The sequence below is a fragment of the Adiantum capillus-veneris genome, chromosome 9 (genome assembly GCF_014529385.1).
Source record: "Adiantum capillus-veneris isolate H3 chromosome 9, ASM1452938v2, whole genome shotgun sequence".
NCBI lineage: Eukaryota > Viridiplantae > Streptophyta > Polypodiopsida > Polypodiales > Pteridaceae > Adiantum > Adiantum capillus-veneris.
This window is the reverse complement of record NC_140939.1, coordinates 14,282,105-14,307,340: the sequence shown is the minus strand read 5'-3', so window position 1 is coordinate 14,307,340 and position 25,236 is coordinate 14,282,105. Positions and strand designations below refer to the sequence as shown.

The 25,236-nt window shown below is 44.9% G+C and overlaps 1 long non-coding RNA gene across 1 annotated transcript in view; it reads left to right on the top strand.

Moving 5' to 3' along the window:
- The window catches only part of LOC147450151 (uncharacterized), a 31,274-nt gene extending 9,056 nt beyond the window's left edge, over positions 1-22,218 (top strand). Inside the window, exon 2 of the long non-coding RNA XR_015189257.1 lies at positions 21,780-22,218. This is a non-coding gene — a long non-coding RNA (uncharacterized LOC147450151). The remainder of the gene's footprint in view (positions 1-21,779) is intronic.
- Positions 22,219-25,236: the final 3,018 nt, after the last annotated feature.

Here is a 25,236-nt window from a genome sequence, read left to right as displayed (position 1 = left end):
GACTTTCGAAACAGCCCATCGGCAATCGGTTTGGGCTTTTGGCAGGCCGTTTGTACTTCCGGCGAGCCATGTAGCTTGCCCACTTGGCTCATTGGTAAGTGGGCAAGCTACATGGCCTAGTTTTCTGTCCAACTGTTCGTCGATGGGCCGTTTCAAAAGTCCGTTTACCTTTTTTGCAAATGGACTTCCGAAACAGCCCATCGGCAAGCGGTTTGGGCTTTCGGCGAGCCGTTTGAACTTCCGGCGAGCCAGTAGCATGCCCACTTGCCTCATTTGCAACTGGACAAGCTACATGCATTTTTCGCAAAACAGACTTCCGAAACAACCCATCAGCAAGCGGTTTGGTCTTCTGGCGAGCCGTTTGAACTTTCGGCGATCCATGTAGCTTGCCCACTTGCCTCATTGGCAAGTGAGTAAGCTACGTGGCCTTGTTTGCTCTCCAACGGCTCGTCGATGGGCCGTTTTAAAAGTCCGTTTGCGGTTTTCACAAACAAACTTTCGAAACAGCCCATACGGTTTTTAAAAAAGGGAGTTCCAAAACAACCCCTCATTTGCGTTTTTTGCAAACAAACCTTCGTTATGGAACCCTCGTTTGTGGTTTTGACTAAAGCCTAGGCCATTGAAGATGACGGGAGCAAAGCGAACCCCGAACCCCCGGCGGCCTCTAAAACACCGGGGACCGAATGGCGCGCCTCGACCCTGTCATGGTAAAGCAAACAGGGGGCACCACCTAGCTTCAGCGGCTAGGACGCAAACAACACACCACCATAACAAAGTTTTCATCCAAGAGAGATGGATGCTTGGGAGTAATGATGAAGAGGAAAGGGATTGGAATGAGATCAAGTGAGAGAGAGAGAGGGTGAGGGAGGGGGTATAGCGGCTTAGTACTTAGGCACCACAAAAGGATGGCGAATCCGCACACCCTTCACACATACACAAGCTCACTCCAAACACAAGACTAGGTGGCGATTCCGCACACCTCACAAGGGCAAAACATTGCAAGAAAACATACTCACAAAACCTCAAGCTTTATTTAGAGAATAAGGCGATGAAATGGGGAGCATAGGGTAGGGGAATGAGAAGGGAGAGCGTGGTAGAGCACATGGCGGATAGGTGGGAGTTGATGGCGAAGACTCGCACGAGGGTTATGGCCATCATCCTTCATTTAGTTTCCCTTCATCTTCCATAGCCCAAGGGTGTAGAGGTCATGCTCAAGACGAGCATGGTGATTGCGGTGATGGTGATGGTGTGGATGTGTGTGTGTGCACTAGGCACACACAGTGCATAGTGTACTCTTTGGTGATGGTGTGTGTGTGTTTAGTGTGATAGTGACCCCTCTTTATATAGGGGAGGAGGGGGGAGAAATTATAGAATTTAGAAATGAAGAAACCATTATCTACATAGGCCATGTGACTGTGGGCCCCACTTGTCTGACTGTGGGCCCCACTTGTCTGGCTGTGTGTATATGTGCCAGAACAGTAGTCTCATGAGAGAGAGACTAAGAGAGAGAAATGGGTTGATGAAAAAAAGTGAGAGGTGACATGGAGAATAAAGTAATTACAAGAGGGGAGAGAGAGGAGTGTGTTCAGAGGTGAATCTGTGTGCAGATGTGTGTGAACACAAGAAAAATCAGGTAACCACCGGGTGGGGATGGGTCTGTGGGCACCTTTTTCAGTGAAACTGAGTGTGTGTGAGTGTGGGGGAGGTTATTTAGCTACAAGACAAGAGACATGGCGCCCTTTAGAGAGAGAGGGGGGTATTTGGGTCATGGGGTATGATAGGAGAGAGAAAGAGGGGGTGGGGTATACTATTTTGGAAGATAGGGTAAGTTGCATGTGAGTTAGGGTGCAACTTGGGGTAGCTTGAGGGGAGAGAGAAAGGAGAAAGGACAAGGGGAAGAGAGAGGGGGTTGACCTTTTGAGTGGAGGAGGGGAAAAGGGACACACGGCGGGGCATCAGTGAAGAAAAAGGAGGCAAGGTGGGGATGGGCTGCCCCGCAGGCATGAGGTGGCCTATTTTACCTTTCTTATATATTTACATAATCATACTTTATTTTTTCTTACTTTTTCCAATGCCTTTTATCACTCCCTCCCTAAGAGGAGGTTTCCATGGGGTGGGGACGAGAGAAGAGGGGTATGGGAGCTTGGCTTGTGAAAAGCCCCCATCATTAGCCCTCCCCTTTTGGCTAGAGGCATTCATGTCTTTAGCTCTGTTTTTTCTTCCGCTTAGCTATAGGATCCGATATCGAGTTGCCTTCTGAACTAGCCATTCCATTTGGCCATTGGTGAGATTTCTGGGATATTCATGAATCTGTAACAGGTCAGAGTGATAACTTGTTCCTTGGAATAGTGTCGTTTGATTAAAGGGGAAGCCCATGGCTTCCAGAACTTTGTGCCAATGTCCTCCTAGATCCCAAGTGAAAAATAGGATCATTGTTTGCAGTGTCCGAACAATAAAATTTGCATGCCAAATTGGATCAAATTTGTAGCCACCAGTAGCGAGAGGGGAAATGAGCATCTTGGCTCCTGCAAGGACAGAACCGAAAATTATGATTCCCAAGAATGTACCAAGAATCCACCATATATGGCCGCCTTGTTGGTGTGGTGAGCTCAAGTTGTCTTCAGAGTCCTGCTTATTGCCATGACTAGAAAAAACTGCAAGCATATCATTCTTCTTTTGGGTGTGCTCAAACATGTCAGCTTCCTTTACTGATGCTAATAGCAAGCCACCTACCTTGCGGCTTAATTTCAAGCTTAATCCACTTACCTTTCTCCAAAGAGAGGATGCACTATTTGTAAAAAATTGTACCAAATTGCGAATGAGGTCTTCCTTCTTGCATTCTATTAGGCTTTTGTCTATCCATGGCTCCTTTGCTGTTATCTCCATACTAATCTTCTCTCTATATGTTAGAGCAGCTAGCCATAGCCATAGGTCTGATGCATCCCATGCAAACACAATGCTGTGTTGTGGAGGAGTTTGGAACATCCTTAAAAGGTTGGCAGCATATTGATCATCAAACTTACTCTGAACACCCTCACATAAACTGGAGGCATTACCCATCTCCAAGTTTATAACACCCTTCAGTAGACTAGAGGCATTACCCATCTCTAAGTCTATAACACTACACGATAAAGTCTTGCTCGGCTGCCAAGCCTCTGGAGAAATATCCAACTCCAAACCTTCAGTCATACTTACCTCTTCGTTATGGTCCTCTAGTGAAACTGCCTTGATGCAAGATTCCTTTAGCTTGCTACACTGTCCTGGATCCATGCTGGTGCACAGGCTTCCGTTTTCAAAGCCCTCCCCTTTGCTTGATATGTTGCCCACCTTCTGCAAAGCCTTGCTAGCACGCTGGTCTTCCTCTTCTCTTGTATCTTTCATGCCCTTTGCATTCCTCTTACTCTGACGAGGCCTAATCAACACTTTACACATTCTTACCCTTACTGCCCAATGTTGTCGATTGATCTCTTTGGTGCCTATTTCATTCAAGGTTAAAGATGTACTCACATTTGTAACACAATTTTCTTGGCTTACCTCCCCCACCTGGGTAGCATCTTTTGATTCTTTAACCTCTTGTTCCACTGCTTCAGTTCTTTGAATAGTCTTCTTACTTGATCCTTCTTCGTTACACTCATCTTGACCTCTTCTGCAAGACCAATGATACTTGGTGTGCGGGTACCAATTGGTGGTGGGCGTAAGATGATTGTAAGTGGTGATTGTGGCGGACGCAGAATTTGTGTTGGTGGGGCTGGTGCTTGGGATGGGGGTGTTCTTTCTCTAGGGGGTGACAATTGGTTCCTCCTACCTTCTCTATTATAGTTTTGTTGTGGTTTGGGACAGTAGTACATACCGTGACCATCTTCTCCATAGTTGTAGCAGTGATACTCCCTGTTTTGTCGTCGTGCTCTTCCAGGGTCTTGATCTCTTTCTTGACTCCTCCCTTGCTGTATTAAGTGGACAGACAAACTCTGCAGTTGGTCAGTAATATGGGCCAACATATCTTGTTGGTCATCTCTTACCCCAAGAGCCGGTGGTGGTGGTGGAATGGTGGTTGTCGTAGTTGCTGGTCGACGCGATGTTCCTAATTCTGTTGACTCGGTTTCTTTGGCTTTCATTCGCAGCTTCTTGTCTTTAAGGCGAGCAATCTCAACGGCTAACTCGTACGTAGCCGGGAATCTACCTTTCACCTTCTCCTTGAGAAGCGGCCATAAGCCATGCGTGAACCGATCTGTTTTTAGGAAATCGGGTGCAGCTTCCCTCCTAGCCAGTGACTCAATCCACCGTTCCCACAAATCCACAAATTTGGACTCATAGGTGGCATATTCTAAAAGACCCTTCTGCTTCAAGTCTCTCAACTTGTCCCACAACTTTTCTGAAGTGGTACCTCCCCCAAAGCGCCTCTTAAAAGCGGTTTTTAAGGGTTCCCAGTCATCCTTGGTTGCTTGTGGAAGTGCATTGTACCATGATCTAGCTTCTGGCTTCATGAGATGCTTAAAGATTCTAACCCGGGATTCATCCGTATCTTTGTTGCTCACTACACATGCTACTTCAAAGTCATCTAGGAAGTCTGTTACCAAATCCTCCCCCTTCTTTCCTTTAAATGTTGGAAATGCTACACTTGCCATGATTACTGAGAGAGAGCTAGAAAGACACACTGCTTAACTTGCAAAAGTTTTTTTCTTCTTTACAAGGAGGCGTGTATACCCTCTTATACTAGGACATAGATTAAAACTTCAAACGGTACATTGCCTTGTACCAAAGGTAAGACAAATGGTTGATCTGATGCCAGAACCTCCAAAAACCGCTCCCCACCCGACATGGTGTCAATGACGTGCTGGTAGTGAGCCTTCAAATCCAGTATTACCTTGATTGAGCGTACACGTGTTGGTATGTGTGATCTGTCTTGAGGTAGGTTGTACTGATTCATGTGAAGCTTAGAGGTGCTTAGTCACTGTCCAAGCTTGTGGGAGAGGGTGGTGTTCTTTCCTGAAACAAACTCAGTAGATCCCTAGTTTCTCTAGTGAGAGTGTGAGCCAATGATTCCGTTATCTGTGCTGCAGCATCAGGTGCGACTTGAAAACTGACTGTGATAATTACCTCGGTGACTTGAGTTACCCGATTCTCAAAGTAGAATAGTGTTCATTCTCTATTGTGTAGAGCTCCTTCCATTTTGTTGTTGTGGGTTGGTTGTAGGTTGCGGACATGGTTTCGACCTTCTCCTTCTTCTTCTTGGCACTTGGCCTATGTATATCCACTGGGTTTGGCGTGTTGGTTGACTCTCCCACTGCAAATCGATTACCGTTACGCCTGGCACTCGAGCTTCGATGGAGATGCGGAGTTCGTCTAGTTGTGCTTGGAGCTCTTCTTCTTCTGTCGTCCAATTAGCAAATCCTGCTAGCCATTCATCCATTCACAATAGTTTAGGGGTTTCAGTCTTGTAAACTGAAGGGTTTCATGAAAAGATCCTCAGTGGGGGCACCAAATGACGGGAGCAAAGCGAACCCCGAACCCCGACGGCCTCTAAAACACCGGGGACCGAATGGCGCGCCTCGACCCTGTCATGGTAAAGCAAACAGGGGGCACCACCTAGCTTCAGCGGCTAGGACGCAAACAACACACCACCATAACAAAGTTTTCATCCAAGAGAGATGGATGCTTGGGAGTAATGATGAAGAGGAAAGGGAATGAGATCAAGTGAGAGAGAGAGAGGGTGAGGGAGGGGGTATAGCGGCTTAGTACTTAGGCACCACAAAAGGATGGCGAATCCGCACACCCTTCACACATACACAAGCTCACTCCAAACACAAGACTAAGTGGCGATTCCGCACACCTCACAAGGGCAAAAAATTGCAAGAAAACATACTCACAAAACCTCAAGCTTTATTTAGAGAATAAGGCGATGAAATGGGGAGCATAGGGTAGGGGAATGAGAAGGGAGAGCGTGGTAGAGCACATGGCGGATAGGTGGGAGTTGATGGCGAAGATTCGCACGAGGGTTATGGCCATCATCCTTCATTTAGTTTCCCTTCATCTTCCATAGCCCAAGGGTGTAGAGGTCATGCTCAAGATGAGCATGGTGATTGCGGTGATGGTGATGGTGTGGGTGTGTGTGTGTGCACTAGGCACACACAGTGCATAGTGTACTCTTTGGTGATGGTGTGTGTGTGTTTAGTGTGATAGTGACCCCTCTTTATATAGGGGAGGAGGGGGGAGAAATTATAGAATTTAGAAATGAAGAAATCATTATCTACATAGGCCATGTGACTGTGGATCCCACTTGTCTGGCTGTATGTATATGTGCCAGAACAGTAGTCTCATGAGAGAGAGACTAAGAGAGAGAAATGGGTTGATGAAAAAAAGTGAGAGGTGACATGGAGAATAAAGTAATTACAAGAGGGGAGAGAGGGGAGTGTGTTCAGAGGTGAACTTGTGTGCAGATGTGTGTAAACACAAGAAAAATCAGGTAACCACCGGGTGGGGATGGGTCTGTGGGCACCTTTTTCAGTGAAACTGAGTGTGTGTGAGTGTGGGGGAGGTTATTTAGCTACAAGACAAGAGACATGGCACCCTTTAGAGAGAGAGGGGGGTATTTGGGTCATGGGGTATGATAGGAGAGAGAAAGAGGGGGTGGGGTATACTATTTTGGAAGATAGGGTAAGTTGCATGTGAGTTAGTGTGCATTATTGGTGAGTTATAATGCATTATTCGTGAGAGGTGGGGTAGCTTGAGGGGAGAGAGAAAGGAGAAAGGACAAGGGGAAGAGAGAGGGGGTTGACCTTTTGAGTGGAGGAGAGGAAAAGGGACACACGGCAGGGCATCAGTGAAGAAAAAGGAGGCAAGGTGGGGATGGGCTGTCCCGCAGGCATGAGGTGGCCTATTTTACCTTTCTTATATATTTACATAATCATACTTTATTTTTTCTTACTTTTTCCAATGCCTTTTATCACTCCCTCCCTAAGAGGAGGTTTCCATGGGGTGGGGACGAGAGAAGAGGGGTATGGGAGCTTGGCTTGTGAAAAGCCCCCATCAAAGACATATGGCTCTAGGAGTTGATGTGCTACTTTGTCGCACCCACAGTATAGGCTTTGACCATCAAAGACATGATTATGACCTGGTGATTCTAATCTCAGTGCATCTCTAGACTGAGCTCTGCGAGGATCGGACATGGCTAGAGAATTTGAGGTAGTACATAGTGTGAGCGAGAGACAGTGGATGAAATAGAGAAAGAGAGAATAATAAATTTGTATGCAAAGTCCCAATCATTATGTAACAGGAACAAAGATAACGGAGATATAATAGAGGGAAGGAGAAAATTGGTTCATGAATGATAAATAATATAGAGTTCTGATACAACAATATACAATATAGCAAAAGCACTTATGTACGGAGCTCGATCCACACAACCATCCCCGAGCTCTTTAGTTTGCATCCGCAGCAGAATCTCAATCACAATCCCAGTCACCACCCAAGATCACATAGACCATAGGACTGAAGAAAAAATGAATCTGCAGTCACAGCTTCATGGTCTGCTGCCTATGTATGGCCTGCTCTCCTGCTACTGCCTTCAATTTCTTTCAGTCATAGATTCTTCATCCAAATTCAGAATATGGTCACCCAGGTACTCAAAACGACGGGAACAGGTGTGGTCCACAAGGCATCGCGGACATAATAGCAAATTTCCTCTTATTGTGGCTGAAAATCGCTCTTCAAGCTCGAACGTCAATAAAAGCATCTTTTTGAGTCTCCACGCTTTTTTTAGCCTCTTCATATATTTTAAGCTGAAATATTTCAACAAAAATTATTAGAGTGCTTATATATACTTATTTCATATATTTCTTACAAGGCAGACCTTGACAATTCTGAGTTGAAGTACTTTCACTCACAAAGTAATCACATATAGACATATTTAATATATACAATAAGCATATAAACAAGGTATATTACATTCACCCCCACTTCAAAACGCTTTGTCCTCAAAGCGTGAAAAAAAATAATATTACAATGATATGGTATGTTACAATCACCTCCACTTTTAGACGCTTTGTCTTCAAAGTGTGAAAAAACACTATAAAATAGATTCAAACCAATGTGAAAGAGATTAAAACTTATGTGCATAGTTTTGGTTGTCTCCGTTCGATCCATCCGCGTTTGAATAGGTCATAAGTTCAATATCCTTGCTTTAAATGTTGAAATATAATTCTAATCTGTTGTCTGTCCTCCACCATCATCGTTGTCTCCATCATTAAGATCCACATAGAATTCACCTTGCTCATTTGCTTTCTCCTATAGAGCCCGATCACGTTCTTTGTTTACTTGATCAAGATCTTCTCGCAGACGTCGAATCAAATCTTTTTGTTCCTTTAATTTCCTCTCGTACCCATACATGTCCAAAGATCAACCTGCTTGCTCTGATACCACTTGTAACAGGAACGAAGATAACGGAGATATAATAGAGAGAAGGAGAAAATTGGTTGATGAATGATAAATAATATAGAGTTCTGATACAACAATGCACAATATCGCAAAAGCACTCTAGCTCGATCTACACGACCACCCCCGAGCTCTTTAGTTTGCACCCGCAGCAGAATCTCAATCTCAATCTTACTCTCAATCACATAAACCATAGGACTGAAGAAAAACGGAATCCCAGTCACCACACAAGATCACATAAACCATAGGACTGAAGAAAAACTGAATCTGCAGTCACAGTTTCATGGTCTGTTGCCTGTGTATGGCCTGTGTATGGCCTGTCCTGCTCCTGCCTTCAACTTCTTTCAGTCATAGATTCTTCATCCGAATTCAGAATATGGTCATCCAGGTACTCAAAACGACCGGAATAGGTGGTCTGTGTATGGCCTGTCCTACTCCTGCCTTCAACTTCTTTCAATCATAGATTCTTCATCCGAATTCAGAATATGGTCATCCAGGTACTCAAAACAACCGGAATAGGTGGTCCACACGGCTACGCAAACAGAATAGAGAATTTCCTCTTTTTGTGGCTGAAAATCGCTCTTCAAGCTCGAACGTCAATAAAAGCATATTTTTGAGTCTCCACGCTTTTTTTAGCCTCTTTAAGCTTCTTCATATATTTTAAGCTCAAATATTTCAACAAAAATTACTAGAGTTCTTATATATACTTTTTTCATATATTTCTTACAAGACAGACCTTGACAATTTTGAGTTGAAGTACTTTCACTCACAAAGTAATCACATACTCGAGCAAATATGTAGTGAATCCTACAAGTGTCCCCAGTGTGACGGTGGTGCAGCCAAAGATGGTCCAAGCTAGGAGATGGTCTATGCCAGGCAAAGGGAGCATGTGAGTGTAGTGCAGAAGGCTAGGGCAGGTACCAAGGCCCTAGGCAGCCCAAGGATAGCGGAGGTGTATGTTCAAAATGGTTTTTTAGGCCAAAAGTGCTGCAGAGTGGCCCAAATGGGATAGCAGGTGAAGGTGCCCAAAATGCCAAGTTAAGGCTTTGGAATGTAGCGTTCAGCGTTCTCTAGAAGCAGGTCCAGACGGTTCGTCAAACGGAGCCCCGGTGTGCAAGATATTGCAGTTTAAAGAAAGGGTGTGTAGCAGATCCCCGACGGACAGGGCAGCTAGGGACAGGTGGCCTGGGCTAACGTCAGCGCATACATGTGTAGAGCTCGAGTTATGGAGCATGCCTGTCTTTTTGGAATGCAAATCGGAGCTCTGCTTAGCAAGTTATGGTCAGTTGAAGATTTTCCAGGGGTCGGGTCTGAGCCCACTTGACCGCAATGGAGGATGTGCCATTTGGCAGTTTTTTTCGGCCTCGCCAAGATTCTCTGTGGAAGGGTGTACCAGGTGGAGTTAGCACGAGTCGACGGTGCATCAATCGGGTACTTGGTCAACAAGTTATAGCAAGTTGAAATTAGCAGCAGGTGCTAAGGAGGATGATACAGGTACTTTTCTTGGTTTTTGGCGGCCTCGGACGGTGGACTCAAAGAAGTCAAAAGCAGGTGGAAATTGTGTAGGACGGAGCCGGGGATACGGTCTCGAAACATAGCTTTACAGCTCTAGAGTGGGACTTGTCAACAGAGAATGGGAGTGGGCCCAAGTTGGCACCCAAGAGGGAGTCTCTCTCACAAAAGAAGTTTAAAAAAAAAAAGCCATGGCCGCATTGGGGGCCTGCCACATGGCGGGGTACAAACCCCACATGCGCAGAGAGGAGGCAGGGGCACGCAGTATATAGGCTAGGGCGTGGCCCACTTGGAGAGTACTCAAGAGAAGGGGAGAGAGCTCCTTAAGCTCGTTGGCCATGGCGCGACCCCTCGCGGCCCTGCGGGGCGGAAATTGAGGAGGTTTTGGTGGCGGCAGGCCGGCGAGGAGGGGCGGCGCAGTGGCCCGCGGTGGTGTCGACGCTGTTGACGTGGCAACCCCAGTGGGGGATGGTCCCGAGGGACCGTGGGGCCCCGAAATTTTGAGAAGGAGAGAGGGGGGCAATAGCGACATCGCTATTGCCTCTCTCCCTCGTGTAAGGGAAAGGTCCCACAGCAGCGGGCAAGGGGCAGAGAGAGAGAGGGAGAGAGAGAAAGGTGCAAAGCCAAGCCAAATGCAAGGCCAAAAGAGGACAAAAAGAGCCGGACCGGTGGAGTTAAAGTGAAAATTTGAGTAGTGCAAGGCTAAGCCCAGAGAGGGTAAAAATTGAAGGATAAAAATAAAAAATAAAAAATGCCAAGGGCAATAGCGACGTCGCTAATGCCCTCCCCCAAGTGCAAAAGAGAAGAAGAGAGAGATAGAACAAGGCGGTGCTCCCCCTCCCAAGAGATACCAAAAAAGGGTGCCATATGGACCAATTAGATAGCAATTTCCCAAATTGAACCCCCCACCCTATAAAAGTCAAAAAATGATCAAATTAGGGGCTTCTTCTTGGCTTTTTTTTTGGCTTATGGAGCGCGTTGGAAGCCTCCAAAGGGGAGCTCACTGACAGAGGAGTGTGCCTGTCAAAGCCCTTTGTATTCTCTTGTGTAAATGGCCATGATGATGGTAGTATGAGTTTGTACATGTGTTTTGTGGAGTGCAATCGAGTCGTCATTGCCTCGCCTTGCTATTGTTTCCCTTTCCCCCCTTCTCTTTCTCCTGCTTTCATGGTTCTCCTCGATGCCGGCTGTGTGGAAGTGTGTGCCCCCCCGGACTGACGGTGTGTTGTATGAGAGAGTGAGATTGAGTTGTTGTGAGTGTGTGTTAGGGTGGAGACAGGCAGTGGTTGCAGGTGTACCTTGTGTGGTGGTTTTGTGGAGTGTGTGAGCAATGCTAATCGAGTAGGCGGTGGTCTGCTAGTGTGAGTTGTGTGTTTGAAGGTGTTTTCCGAGAGGATAGGGGTGCTGTGAATGCCCTGAGCTATAGAGAGAGCCTTGTGTTTGTGCTGGGCGTGTTCCCCCATTCCCCCTCTCCATCTTCCGGTGCCCCCACTGAGGAGTATGCTGATGCTCCTAGTTGAATTCAAAGCAATGATTTTTGTGATGCCAAAGGTGCGGCCTTTGAAGAGCAGGTGCCGCTAGTGATGGCTTGGGCGGGATTTCCCATTTTCACTGGGGTTGAAGATGTGGAAACTTGGCTCCAAGACTACGGATTGTTCGTGTTGGAAAACGGTTTATCGAGAGAAGATGGTGCGGTACAGGTGTTCCCGCTCCTGGTTCGTGGTAAGACTAGACTATGGTTCGATGGCCTGGGTGAAGAAGGAAAGGCAGATTGCGAAGCCCTGAAGGCGGCTTTTCGAAGCAGATTTGTAGCGGATGCACAGCTGGATGAAGTAAAGCGGAAGCTGGATGGTTTGAAGGAAATCTTGGAGGGAGATTTTCAAGCGTTCGAGTGGGAGTTCAAAGCCCTTTGGGGGAAGTTAATCAAGGTAACTGCTGCAGAAAATGCCAATTTTTTGAAGTTGTGTAAGTTCATGGATTGCCTGCATGAAGAACTGCGAGATAAGGTGGAAGTAGATGGTCCAATGTCGTATGAAGAGGCGGTAGCTCTAGCGAGAGGGCGAACCAAGAAGATTTTGAAGAAGCGCGAGGCTAAGCGGGGTTTGCAAGGTGCTATGATGCCAGGGCAGTGTGATGCGGTGGTAGCCGAGCCAAAGGTGGTGCAAAGAGAAATTTAAATGCGAGAAGAACCAAGGGTTCTTTGGCTACAAAGAGACAGAATGGTTCCTATGCCGAAGATGCCGGCTAGAGCAGTTCCAGTTGTGGAGGAAGTGCAGGTGGTTTGAGAGTGGACAAAGGAAGTGCTGCCAAGTTTGAGTGAAGCTGTTGAAGCTCCATTGAAGTGCGGGAAAGAGCAAGGAGTGCGGTTTGCAGACGAGATTGAAGTGGTGAAGCTAGAGGAGGTTCCCGAGCTTGAAACCGAAGAGGAAACTGTGTCAAGTGACATTAGCTCTATGAACGCAGATACGAGTTGGGAGACCGAGTCATCCCAATCCAGGTATGATGAGTTCAACCTCTTACATGTGAGTGGAGAGGCAGTGAATGTGTGCGAGGAGCAGCATGAAGTGCAAGCCGAGGTGCATAGTGAAGATCAGATGGAGCAGTCTAGCCCTACAGGTGATGAGCAGGTAAAACTGGTGTGTAGTGCCATGCTAATGGCCATGTTGATGAACGTAGCAGTAGAGTATGCCATGGTGGCGCAGCAGGTGCAAAATTTTGCTAAAAGGTGTGAAGCAATTGTACCTATGGAGAAGGACGAAGAGGATGCGGTAGAGAGCGAGTTTCTCTCTTCCTTGGCAGAGCTTGAGGATGCAGCGGTAGAAGAGCAAGTAATTGCAGTCGAAAAGCAGGTGGTGCTTATTGACCTTGAAGGGCCAATTGACGAGGAGGAGCTCGACGATGTTGGAATTGAGTTCCTGGCAGGTGAGAAAGGCAAAGCGGTGTCCAGGTTAAAGGTGCTTCCTATGCAGTTGGTGCCCTCTAATGATGTGGATTCCAAGGTGGTGTCCAAGCTTTGTAAGGAGGTATGTGTGGTGGTTGAAAGGAATGGTGGTAAAAGAAGCTGTGCAATATGCTGTTGAGCAGGTACAAGATCTACTAGACGAGGATCTAGCTTTACATGGATGGGAGGGCGGGTCAGACGTGTTAGGTCTGTTTGATGCGAGTGATGGTACAAGCAGGTCTTTGGATGGTGTTGGGGTATAAAGCCCAATGTGGTCGCCCAGGTAAGTGGGCGGGCCGCCAGGTATGTACACATATTCTTTTGTTAAAACCTAATAAGAACTCACTATGCTCTACACATTACAGTAGAGCGAGTTCACCATATCGTCATGCTCTTCTTCTCGCACTCTCTCTCTCGTCGCACTTCCGCTCGTACTCCTTCAACTAGTATCAGAGCTCAGATCCAAGCTCGGGGCAGCACTGCAGGAGGCTAGAGTCACCAGCTCAGATTGGAGTGAAATTCGACAGGCGAAGACACGGCCCCAAATCCTGTGGGACAGCCCCAAGGTCTTGGTGTTCTCAGAATTTCATTCTGAGGTCATCTCGGCCACCGTTCGACTTCGACAAAGGTCTGCGCAGGCCATTTTCGACTACGTGGTCTCGACGGGTGCAGATCCGACTCTGCAAATTTGGGGTTTTCGGCCTACGACTGCAGGTGTCGAGGATATCGACACTCCCAGAGTGCTGATTTGTCGTTGTCTACACATCGAAGGACGGCTCACAGTTCTTGGAGGCGTGTCACATACGACACGGGCGCATCTACACACACATTGTAGGCGACATCCACTAGTTCATCAGGTAGCTTGTGTTTGCTACTTGATATTTCAGATTTCATCCTGACATTGCAGGTACTTCCACATGGGATGTATTGTCAGAGATGATGTATGTCTGTTGAGGGTTTGCTGGCTGTGAGTTACGAAGCAAACAACCGCCGCAGCGGTTACAGCATACAGTGGGAAATTTGTGGATGTATGACTTTGTGGGAAGTCTATGTACTTTCAGATTTACTGCAGCCTTTGTTGAGGGTCGAGTGAGGTTTTATTGAGCTGGGGGATTCTCGAATGTTGAGATCCTTTCGGTGATACAGGTCTTGGAGCGATCCCTCGAGAACCCTTAGATAGGCAGCTAGGATGTATTGACTGTGAGTTAGACAGTTGGGATTTCATCTTTGCTTTACTGCCGTTGAGGCATTGTCGCAGTCTATGCTTATAGGACAGTGACAGGACAGTCAGAGACAGTACAGGTGCAAGACAGGTTTACCCGCAGCTTACAGTGTCAGAGAGACAGTGTTTTTTGAGTACACCAGAGCCATTTTACAAAGGAGACTCTGCCGAAATTTATGCAGAATCTGAAGCTTTCTTGGTTCATTTGACAGGTTGATATTGGTTCAGAGGTCAGTTTACAGGGGAAACTCTGCCGAATTTTTCCCAGGAAAGTAAACCACTGTGAAGCGTAGCTATGGCTGGATCACAGGACACTGCTCTTTACAATATCAAGAAGCTGGATGGAACCAATTTCCCATTGTGGAAGAAGCAGATTTGGCACGTGTTGGTACAAAAGAAGCAGATAAAACCTATAAAGCTCAAGGGGATAAAACCAGAAGATATGGACGAAGATGAATGGAGCGAAATGGATGAATTGGCACTTTCTACCATTATGCTGACTTTGGCAGAAAGCGTTTTCTTCAATGTAGCAGACGAGATGTCGGCTTATCAAGCATGGTTAAATCTGAGTGATCTTTATGAGAAGCAGAGTGAAACTTCACAGGTATACTGGCTTAAGAAGCTTGTTGACATGAAGATCAAAGAAGGGAGACCTATGTCCAATCATTTGAATGAATTCAACACAATCTACAGTCAGTTGTCAGCTCAAGGTGTCAAGTTTGATGAACCTGCTAGAGCTATGTTCCTGTTGATCACATTGCCGGAAAGTTGGGACACTTTTCGCACAGCTTTGAGTAATTCTGCACCTCCAGATGGTTTGAACATAGCAGGTGTAGAAGGAAGTCTGCTTACTGAAGAAACCAATAGAAAGACAATGGACAAAGGCAAAGGAACAGCCTTAGTTGTCAGGGGAAGGACCAAAGAAAAGTACAAAGATGGAAAGAGGAATCAGTCTCGTAGCAAGTCCCGCAGTGCTAAAGGCAAGAGTGACATAGAATGCTACCATTGTGGCAAGAAGGGTCACATGAAAAGAGACTGCAGAGAATGGAAAGCAGAAAAAGGCAAAGAGAAAGCTGAAGACCATGGTGAGAAGAACAAGTCCTCAGTGAAGATTCAAGAAATAAATGTGACAAACACTGTTGCAGAGGATGACAGTCTAGTGTCAGGAGACATCTACTTCTTGAAGAATACAATGGACTCGGCTCTTCTTACAGCATCTGATGGAAATGCACTGAGTGACTGGATTATAGACTCAGGGGCATCACTTCATGTGTCTCCAAACAAGGAGTGGTTTACCTCTTATGTGACCACTAAAGATCATGTTCGGCTAGGCAATGGGCAGACATGTGAGATCTTAGGTGTTGGAGATGTTGAATTGAAGTTTCAGAATGGCTCTTCTTTCACACTGAAGAATGTGAGACATGTTCCCGCAATTACAAAGAGCTTCATCAACACAGGTTTACTTGATGATGCTGGCTACGTCACCACTTTTGGACAGAACATGTGGAAGATATCCAAGGGTTCTATGACAGTAGCACATGGAGTAAAGTCTGGAGGACTTTACATGATTTATGTATAAAATGTCTCTAAAAATGTAATCAATGTAACCGAGCAGCCGAACGTTTCTTTGTGGCATAGCCGGTTAGGACATATGCCCAAGAAGGGAATGGAAATCTTGTCTCGTTCTGGTTATTTTCCTGGCTTTTCATTTAATGATTTTGAATTCTGTGAACATTTTCTGTATGGTAAGCAAACACAGCAGCCACATAAGCATAGAAGCAGTAGAAGAGATACACAGTTGGCACTTGTTCATAGTGATTTGTGTGGACCTATGCCTAACCTATCTCTAGGGGGAGCTTCTTACTTTATGACATTTATAGATGATTACTCGAGGAAAGTATGGTTTTACTTTCTCAAGCACAAGGATGAAGCGTTTAGTGTTTTCAAAACGTTTGTGACACTTGTGGAGAATCAGAGTGGCAAGAAGCTTAAATGCTTACGCACTGACAATGGTGGAGAGTATGTTCAAAGGCCTTTCAGGACTTTTGTGAGTCAAAAGGTATAAAATGTGAACTTACTGCTCCTTACAATCCTCCTCAAAATGGTGTTGCTGAGAGGATGAATAGGACCATACAAGAGAAGGTCAGAAGTATGTTGTCTAATGCACAGCTGCCAAATGGGTTTTGGGCTGAAGCTGTATCAACAGCTGTTCATCTTTTAAATAGATCTCCTAGCAAGGTTTTGCAGAAGGATTCAGTGCCAGAGATGGTATGGTCAGGCAAAATGCCCTCATACAAGCATCTCAGAGTCTTTGGCTGTGAGGCATATACTCACGTTCCAAATGAATTTAGGAACAAACTTGAGCCAAAAAGTAGAATGTGCATCTTTCTAGGCTATGGTAATTCTGGTGAGATGGGGTACAGACTTTGGGATCCCGAATCCGGAAAGGTTGTCCGCAGCAATGATGTTCACTTTAATGAATCCAAATATCATTCTAAACCAGAGAGGGCTGAGGAGATTAGAAGAGTTGTCTTCCAAGAAGATGGACCTGCACGTGCAAGACACAATGTCCGGGCTCAAGAGGAGCAAGGACAGGATAGAGTGGAACCACAGGTTGTGGCTGAGCCTGAGCCACCTATTGTGCGTAGATCTGGACGTGTCACGCGACCTCCTGATAGGTTTGTTCCATCTATGAACTATGTCATGTTGACTGATTGCAATGAGCCTTCATGTTACAAGGAAGCAATGCAAATGAAGGACTCTGGGAATTGTCAATTGGCCATGCAGTCAGAGATGACAGCTCTGCATAAAAACCAGACATGGAAGCTAGTTAAATTACCACTAGGCAAAAAGGCTCTACCTTGTAAATGGGTTTACAAGTATAAGATCACCACTCATGATAGTCAGCCAAAGTACAAAGCAAGGCTTGTTGCCAAGGGCTTTAAGCAAGAACAAGGCATTGACTTTGATGAAGTCTTCTCTCTAGTGGTCACGATGACTACATTGAGATGCTTTCTTGCATTGGTTTCCATATTAGATTTGGTGTTGCACCAAATGGATGTCAAGACATCGTTCTTGCATGGTGATTTAGATGTGGAAATTTGCATGTAGCAGCCAGAAGGGTTTGTTGAGAAAGGCAAGGAAGATTTGGTATGCCAGTTGTTAAGGAGTCTTTATGGCTTAAAACAATCACCGAAGGCATGGTACCATAAGTTCCACAAGTTTATGATTTCTCAAGGCTACAAACGTAGTGAGTTCGATCACTGTCTATATACAAAGAAGGCTAAGGATGGTAGTTGGCTGATCCTTATTTTGTATGTGGATGACATGTTGATTGCTGGCAAGCACTTGGAAGAAATTTCAGCTTTGAAGTCAAAGATGGCAAAATCGTTTGACATGAAAGACATGGGTGAGGCAAGTCATATATTTGGTATGCGCATTGAGAGAGACAGATCAAAGAAGTTGATTTGGTTATCTCAAACAGAGTATATTGACAAGGTTTTGCAACGTTTCAATATGGAGAAGGGAAAGGCATTGAGTGTTCCATTGCCGCCATATGTGAAACTTAGCAAACAAGATTGTCCTCTGTCTGAGGAAGAACTGGCTGAAATGGATAAGATTCCATATGCGTCTGCAGTGGGTAGTTTGATGTATGCAATGATTGCTACTCGCCCAGACATTGCATTTGCAGTGGGAGTAGTAAGTCGATACATGTCAAACCCAGGCAAGAAACATTGGGAGGCAGTGAAAGGAATATTGAGATACCTGAAAGCTACAAAGAGTATGCGTATATGCTATGGGAGTCAGGAGCTAAGTATAAAGGGTTTTACAGACTCAGATTATGCAGGTGACTTAGACAACCGAAGGTCTACGTCAGGGTATGTCTTTACATTGGCTGGTGGAGCAGTATCATGGCGTTCTAGATTACAAGATTGTGTTACTCAGTCTACTACACAAGCTGAATATGTTGCAGCATCAGAGGCATGCAAAGAATCAATTTGGCTTAATCGACTAGTAACAGATTTGGGAATCAAAGAAGAGATGCCTGTGTTATATTGTGATAGTCAAAGTGCTATGCAATTGCCTCGCAATCCAGTTTATCACTCAAAGACAAAGCATGTGGATGTGAAGTATCATTTCATCAGGGAAATGCTCGAGGATAAGCAACTTCAGCTTGTCAAAGTTCACACCATAGAAAATCCTGCTGATCTACTTACAAAAGGACTTCCCTCAGAGAGCTTTGCGCATTTTCGCAAGCAGTTAGGTGTAGGGTAGTACACCACTTCTCTACATCTCTTGTATATTAGCTTGTATAGTAGCTTCTCTCACACTTAAAGTACCACATTGGACTTTAAGTGGGAGGTTGTTGGGGTATAAAGCCCAATGTGGTCGCCCAGGTAAGTGGACGGGCCGCCAGGTATGTACACATATTCTTTTGTTAAAACCTAATAAGAACTCACTATGCTCTACACATTACAGTAGAGCGAGTTCACCATATCCTCGTGCTCTTCTTCTCGCACTCTCTCTCTCGTCGCACTTCCGCTCGTACTCCTTCAGATGGTGAGCACGAGGATGCTCTATTTGGTGTTCTTGAAGGTTCTTTGTTGCGAGTAGGCAGGTTGCCAAGGAGGGCTTGGAGTGGTAGGATCATGTGGATGGCAATTTGGTTATGCAGTTTGGTGGGTGCCTTGGTGTGGCACTATGAAAATTTGTTGCAGGTGGGTGGAAGAGACCAATGCAAGGTGTTTGACCCAGGTAGGTGATTACAGGTAAAGCAGGGGGTTGGGCAACTCGCATGAGCAAAGACAGCGGGTAGTAGGTGTCAGTTTTGTACATATGCTAGGTGGTTTTGCAGTGTACAAAGAGTCTCTTTTTGGGGTGTGTTTTTCTAGTGCAATAAGGCCATGTGTGGTTGAACATAAATGTTCAACGAGGGGGTGGGCAATGATGGTGCAGCCAAAGATGGTCCGAGCTAGGAGATGGTCTATGCCAGGCAAAGGCAGCATGTGAGTGCAGTGTAGAAGGCTAGGGCAGGTACCAAGGCCCTAGGCAGCCCAAGGATAGCAGAGGTGTATATTCAAAGTGGTTTTTTAGGCCAAAAGTGTTGCAGAGTGGCCCAGATGGGATAGCAGGTGAAGGTGCCCAAAATTCCAAGTTAAGGCTTTGTAATGTAGAGTTCAGCGTGCTCTAGAAGCCGGTCCAGACGGCTCGTCATATGGAGCCCCGGTGTGCAAGATATTGCAGTTTAAAGAAAGGGTGTGTAGCAGATCCTCGACGGACAGGGCAGCTGGGGACAGGTGGCCCGGGCTGATGTCAGCGCATACATGTGTAGAGCTTGAGTTATGGAGCATGCCTGTCTTTTTGGAATGCAAATCGGAGCTCTGCTTAGCAAGATATGGTTAGTTAAAGATTTTCTAGGGGCCGGGTCTGAGCCCACTTGACCGCAATGGAGGATGTGCCATTTGGCAGTTTTTTCGGCCTCGCCAAGATTCTCGGTGGAAGGGTGTACCAGGTGGAGTTAGCACGAGTCGACGGTGCGTCAATCGGGTACTTGGTCAGCAAGTTATAGCAAGTTGAAATTAGCAGCAGGTGCTAAGGAGGATGATGCAGGTACTTTTCTTGGTTTTTGGCGGCCTCGGACGACGGGCTCAAAGAAGTCAAAAGCCGGTGGAAATTGTGTAGGACGGAGCCGGGGATACGGTCTTGGAACATAGCTTTACAGCTCTGGAGTGGGACTTGTCAACAGAGAATGGGAGTGGGGCCAAGTTGGCACCCAAGAGGGAGTCTCTCTCACAAAAGAAGTTTTTTAAAAAAAGCCTTGGCCGCATTGGGGGACTGCCACCTGGCAGGGTACAAACCCCACATGCGCACAGAGGAGGCAGGGATGCGCAGTATATAGGTTGGGGCATGGCCCACTTGGAGAGTACTCAAGAGAACGGGAGAGAGCTCCTTAAGCTCGTTGGCCATGGCGCGAGCCCTCGCGGCCCTACGGGGCGGAAATTGAGGCGGTTTTGGCGGCGGCAGGCCGGCGAGGAGGGGCGGCGCAGTGGCCCGCGGTGGTGTCGACGCTGTTGACGTGGAAACCCCAGTGGGGGATGGTCCCGAGGACCCATGGGCCCCGAAATTTTGAGAAGGAGAGAGGGGGGCAATAGCGACATTGCTATTGCCTCCCCCCCTCGTGTAAGGGAAAGGTCCCATAGCAGCGGGCAAGGGGCAGAGAGAGAGAGAGAGAGAGAGAGAGAGAGAGAGAGAGAGAGAGGTGCAAAGCCAAGCCAAATGCAAGGCCAAAAGAGGACAAAAAGAGCCGGACAGGTGGAGTTAAAGTCAAAATGTGAGTAGTGCAATGCTAAGCCCAGAGAGGGTAAAAATTGAAGGATAAAAAGAAAAAAGAAAAAATGCCAAGGGCAATAGCGACGTCACTAATGCCCTCCCCCAAGTGCAAAAGAGAAGAAGAGAGAGATAGAACAAGGCGGTGCCCCCCCCTCCCAAGAGATACCAAAAAAGGGTGCCATATGGACCAATTAGATATCTAAGATGTTAACCTGTCGCGCTTTTTGTGCTAGTTAGCAGTTTCAAGTTAGCACATCTTCAAAAAGTTGGGCGTCCGGTAAATTTTTTACAAATAATATCAAAATTTGTCGGAGGTTGTACATTTGGATTCCTTGTGTCAAGTGCTTTCTATTGATATATCATATGTCATAGATCTTGGAGATGTAGCTCATGTTATTGTACTAGTTAGCATATGTCAAAATTGTGCTAGTTAGCATTGTCCGGGACATGAAAAAGCATGACAAGTTAACATGCTTTCACCCAGTATGAGTTTTGTGGAGTGCAATCGAGTCGTCATTGCCTCGCCTTGCTGTTGTTTCCCTTTCCCCCCTTCTCTTTCTCCTACTTTCATGGTTCTCGTCGGTGCCGGCTGTGTGGAAGTGTGTGCCTCCCCGGACCGACGGTGTGTTGTATGAGAGAGTGAGATTGAGTTGCTGTGAGTGTGTGTAAGGGTGGAGACAGGCAGTGGTTGCAGGTGTACCTTGTGTGGTGATTTTGTGGAGTGTGTGAGCAATGCTAATCGAGCAAGCGGTGGTCTGCTAGTGTGAGTTGTGTGTTTGAAGGTGTTTTCCGAGAGGATAGGGGTGCTGTGAATTCCCTGAGCTATAGAGAGGCCCTTGTGTTTGTGTTGGGCATGTTCCCCCATTCCCCCTCTCCAACGGCGCTGGATTTGTAAGAAATCTGGCTCTGCCTTGTCTGCCAATGCTACCCGCAAGGATCAAGCTCAAATCATTTGTCCCACATGCAAGGGCCTCGGGAAATTGGGTACATTCTCCGTCCATGTTTTCCCCCCTTGAGGAGCTGCTTGTGGTTTTGAAGTGTGTTTATAGTCACTCTCATGTCAATGAGCATGTGGTAATGTTCTCACTCGGATGACCAAATGTCATGCCTAGCACTTACTATATGCGCACTTGATAATGTGCACACTCTTATGGCTTGTCCCCCTTATGTACTGGTTTGTCAGTGTGTTGAGTGTGTGCATTCATGCATGCACCGCATGCAGTTGTCATGCGTGACTTGTAAATGTCGCAAATAATAGTGTCTCTGTGTGGTTGATTGCATGGCATGTTGAGTGTTTTACTCACCTGTCCCATTATGGAACTAATATTTTGTCTTGTCGTGCAGGTCAAGTTGACAAGTAAAGGAATTATATAGTTGGTCAGTGCAACGTTCTCCTTCTGCTAGTTGGCCATTTATATCTTTTGTAAACTATGCAACAACAAGATTTAGCCCTTTTTTTTTTTGCCTGGAAGGTTGAATTCCAATGTCTAAAGGAATTGTGCATTACTTTTATGGACACGGTGTTTTCAAGAGAGATTTGTAGAGAAAGAATGGATTGCATGCGTGAAGGCTGTTGTTTTGGAAATTGGTGTGCCATTGCAGAGTTTAATAATGAGGCTGATTGTTATGGAGGTTAGTTTCACTAGCAACAGTGGTGCACAGATTTGTACCAAGGCAGCTCACGAATGCGTCGGCTTTTGGGAAGTTTGTATTTTAACAGACAAAATGGCCGATTGGGTGCAGTAATACAATTTCTTGCAAAGTGACCTTAGAAAAGGTGAAATGAAGTTCTTTTTTGTCAGCATAGTAGTGGCAGTGGTTAATTTTCCATCAGAAGAGATTGACCATGTTGTAGTGGATGTGAATGTTGTGGTGGATCATATCTATATCTTAAATCTCTTCACGACAATGGGCATAGAGCTTGACCTATATTAGGTAATGCAAGCACAGCTACAATGTGGCCACTCGGTCGGTACATATACTTTCAATTCTCTTTTTTAATTAGGCAGACGTGGTCATAGTCACAAAATGCACTACGTAGCAAATGAATTGTTATAATTTGGAAGTTCTAACACAATTGAGATATATTGTACTTTTGTAACAAACTGATCCATATCTTCTAGTTGCACACGTTTTCGCACTGGGCTTTATGGATCACAAAGTCTATGAAAACAAATTTTTAAACACATGACAAATTTTTTTATTTTTTTTGGAAATCAAGAAACTGTTGCTAATCGAATGGTGTATGTACATATTGATCGTGTCTCCTCACATCATTATTTAATCACATGAGTGGACATATCTTACCTAATTGCTACTGCAGATTCTGAAATTTACATTTCAAGCTATTTTCTTATAACTGTTGCACACTAACTCTACTTTACATTAGCCAATAAGTCGTCTACTGTCAAATACCAAATTGCACAATGATGAGCTACGGCTTCACGATGATAACTGAATTGTACAATTTCCATCAGCTCTCCCAAGAAGACAGAATTTAGCATTGAAGTGATACAACAGAAAAAGTTTTGATGATTTCTTATTGAGAAGGAAACTAGTATCTCACTTTTAAAGAAGTAACCTTAAGTGCTCAAGGAAGGACAAATGAAGTGGACATTCCATTCTTCTAGCTCTGACACACATAATGACAGTGGTGAAGTGTAGCTAATCTTGGGTGGTCCAGCTGGGAAACATTCCAATCCCAAGTTATTGGAAAATTTTTGGAATATTCCTGAAGTCTTGTCTTTTTCAGGACCAAAATTTGCCATAACTCTTCCTTGGGTGAATTAATACCTCAAAAAGCCAAAAAGAGAATATTCTTACACACATCAACACTATTAACCGAAAAAGCCTCTATCATAGTTTTAATTTGATTATTATTCTCATGAAAAATTGGATGCAATTTGTGCATAACGAAACGAACTAGACAAAATTCCCTCAATAGTTTCCAGTTTTAGCTAAGTGTCTCAAATATAGTACCCTATATATGCATGATTTCGCTTTCGTGTACCATCCAAGCACGAAATTCTCTTAATAATCACCATTTTTAGCTAAGTGTCTCTAATATAGTTCCCTTACCCTATATATACACGATTTTGCTTTTGTGTACCATCCAAGCACCTTAATGCCACTAAGCTCTAGGCTTGTACATTAAATGGTATTCACTCTACAATCCGAAACATTTGTAACCGACTATTGAATTTTTAGCTTGCTGATAGTGGTCGTATCAATGTCCATCTTCTGCTTGATGCATCCTTGGATGTGTGCTTCAACTTCACTTGCACCTTACTTGAAACCTTCTAGGTAAATTCAAATGAATAAATTGTTAGCTACACCAATACTCTCTTTCAATCTTGGTAGAATAAATTGTAAACAACGGCTAGTTCTACACCCAAGCTGTACGGCTCCAAAACTAGAGTTCCCATTTTGCATCCAGTAGGAGTGTGCTAGCATGGATGCATGCTCCTTGCTATGAGTGTGTCGCAACCTTGTTACACCATGAATAATTACCACTACATACTCCCTTGTTAAGCAAGCATCTGTTCTTAATTGCAATATTTTAAACTGCAAGTGACAACTTATCAAAAACAAAGTGAAAGACCAAGGGAAGACCGGGAACTAACCTGCTTCTTCCGTGTATATAGGGTGGAGCCTTTGTGTCATGTTCCCATTAGGGTCTTGCTCGGCTACCCTTGGCTATATATTACTCCCCCCTTGGAGAAGTGTCTATGTCCATGAAAACATCAATATAATAATTATTTTGTAAATTATCAATGTTTTTAATTGAATAATTATATCAATTCAAGTGACCCACTTGAAAATTACCTAGTTGGTACTCTTATATGGATTAATTGATCCTTTAAAAAATTATAATAGTGGTTATTACAAACAAAACCCTAGGAAGTTTGAAGAGATTCCCTCTAAATCGTGAACTACAATTGAGACCAGAGAGGAGCGTATCTGAATGGAGTTTTTGTGTATTGAGTAAATTTGATGAGTAACTAGCACTAATAGCTGGCATATCTCAAAAGAGAATGGCTAGTTGAGCATAACATATTACTCTTACTCAACTAAATCTATTACAGAAGTTACCTCAATGCAAATGCTCTAATCAAGCAAACATTATTGCTCTTGACATCTAGCTCGGACATTTTGACAAACACAAAACAAATTATAGTCATGTGAGTTGCATGCTCTTAGCACATTTTTCAGATTATGGCACAACTCAATCAAAGAGTAGTTTATCCAATTCGTGATGACGAATAACACTGATGTTGAAGTTTGCCATATATTGATAATATGCCTGCAATGGCCCGTTAACCTGCAGATATCTAAAATGGCTACGCTTAGCCTTTGCTTCCAGAATGACTCGTAGTATAAAGGAAAGGCATAAAATGAATTTGCTAACACTTAGAGCAAAAGGATTTGAGTAATCGTGTACTTAATCAAATATAATGAATTATAATAGGATTGTCTCATCTTACTTTCGCAAGATAAAATATTTTTATCATACCAATGTAAAACTAGTTAGGATTGCATACTTGCAATCTTTTTGGCAAAATTGCAACCATCCGTGAAGATTGCATTGTGTTTTTCCAAACAAAACAAGCCTTTCTTAGTATTCAATACCTTTTGGTCACTGAAATTGTTCCCGATACATATGCTTTAAATGGTCTTAAAAATGGAGACGACCAACACCGGGGGACTTGTCGCGACACGTATTTAAAGATGGAGGCCAGTGTCATAGTCTCGAGATCTCATACTCTCCACATGTGTAGTATGTCTCATGAATGGTTGTTAA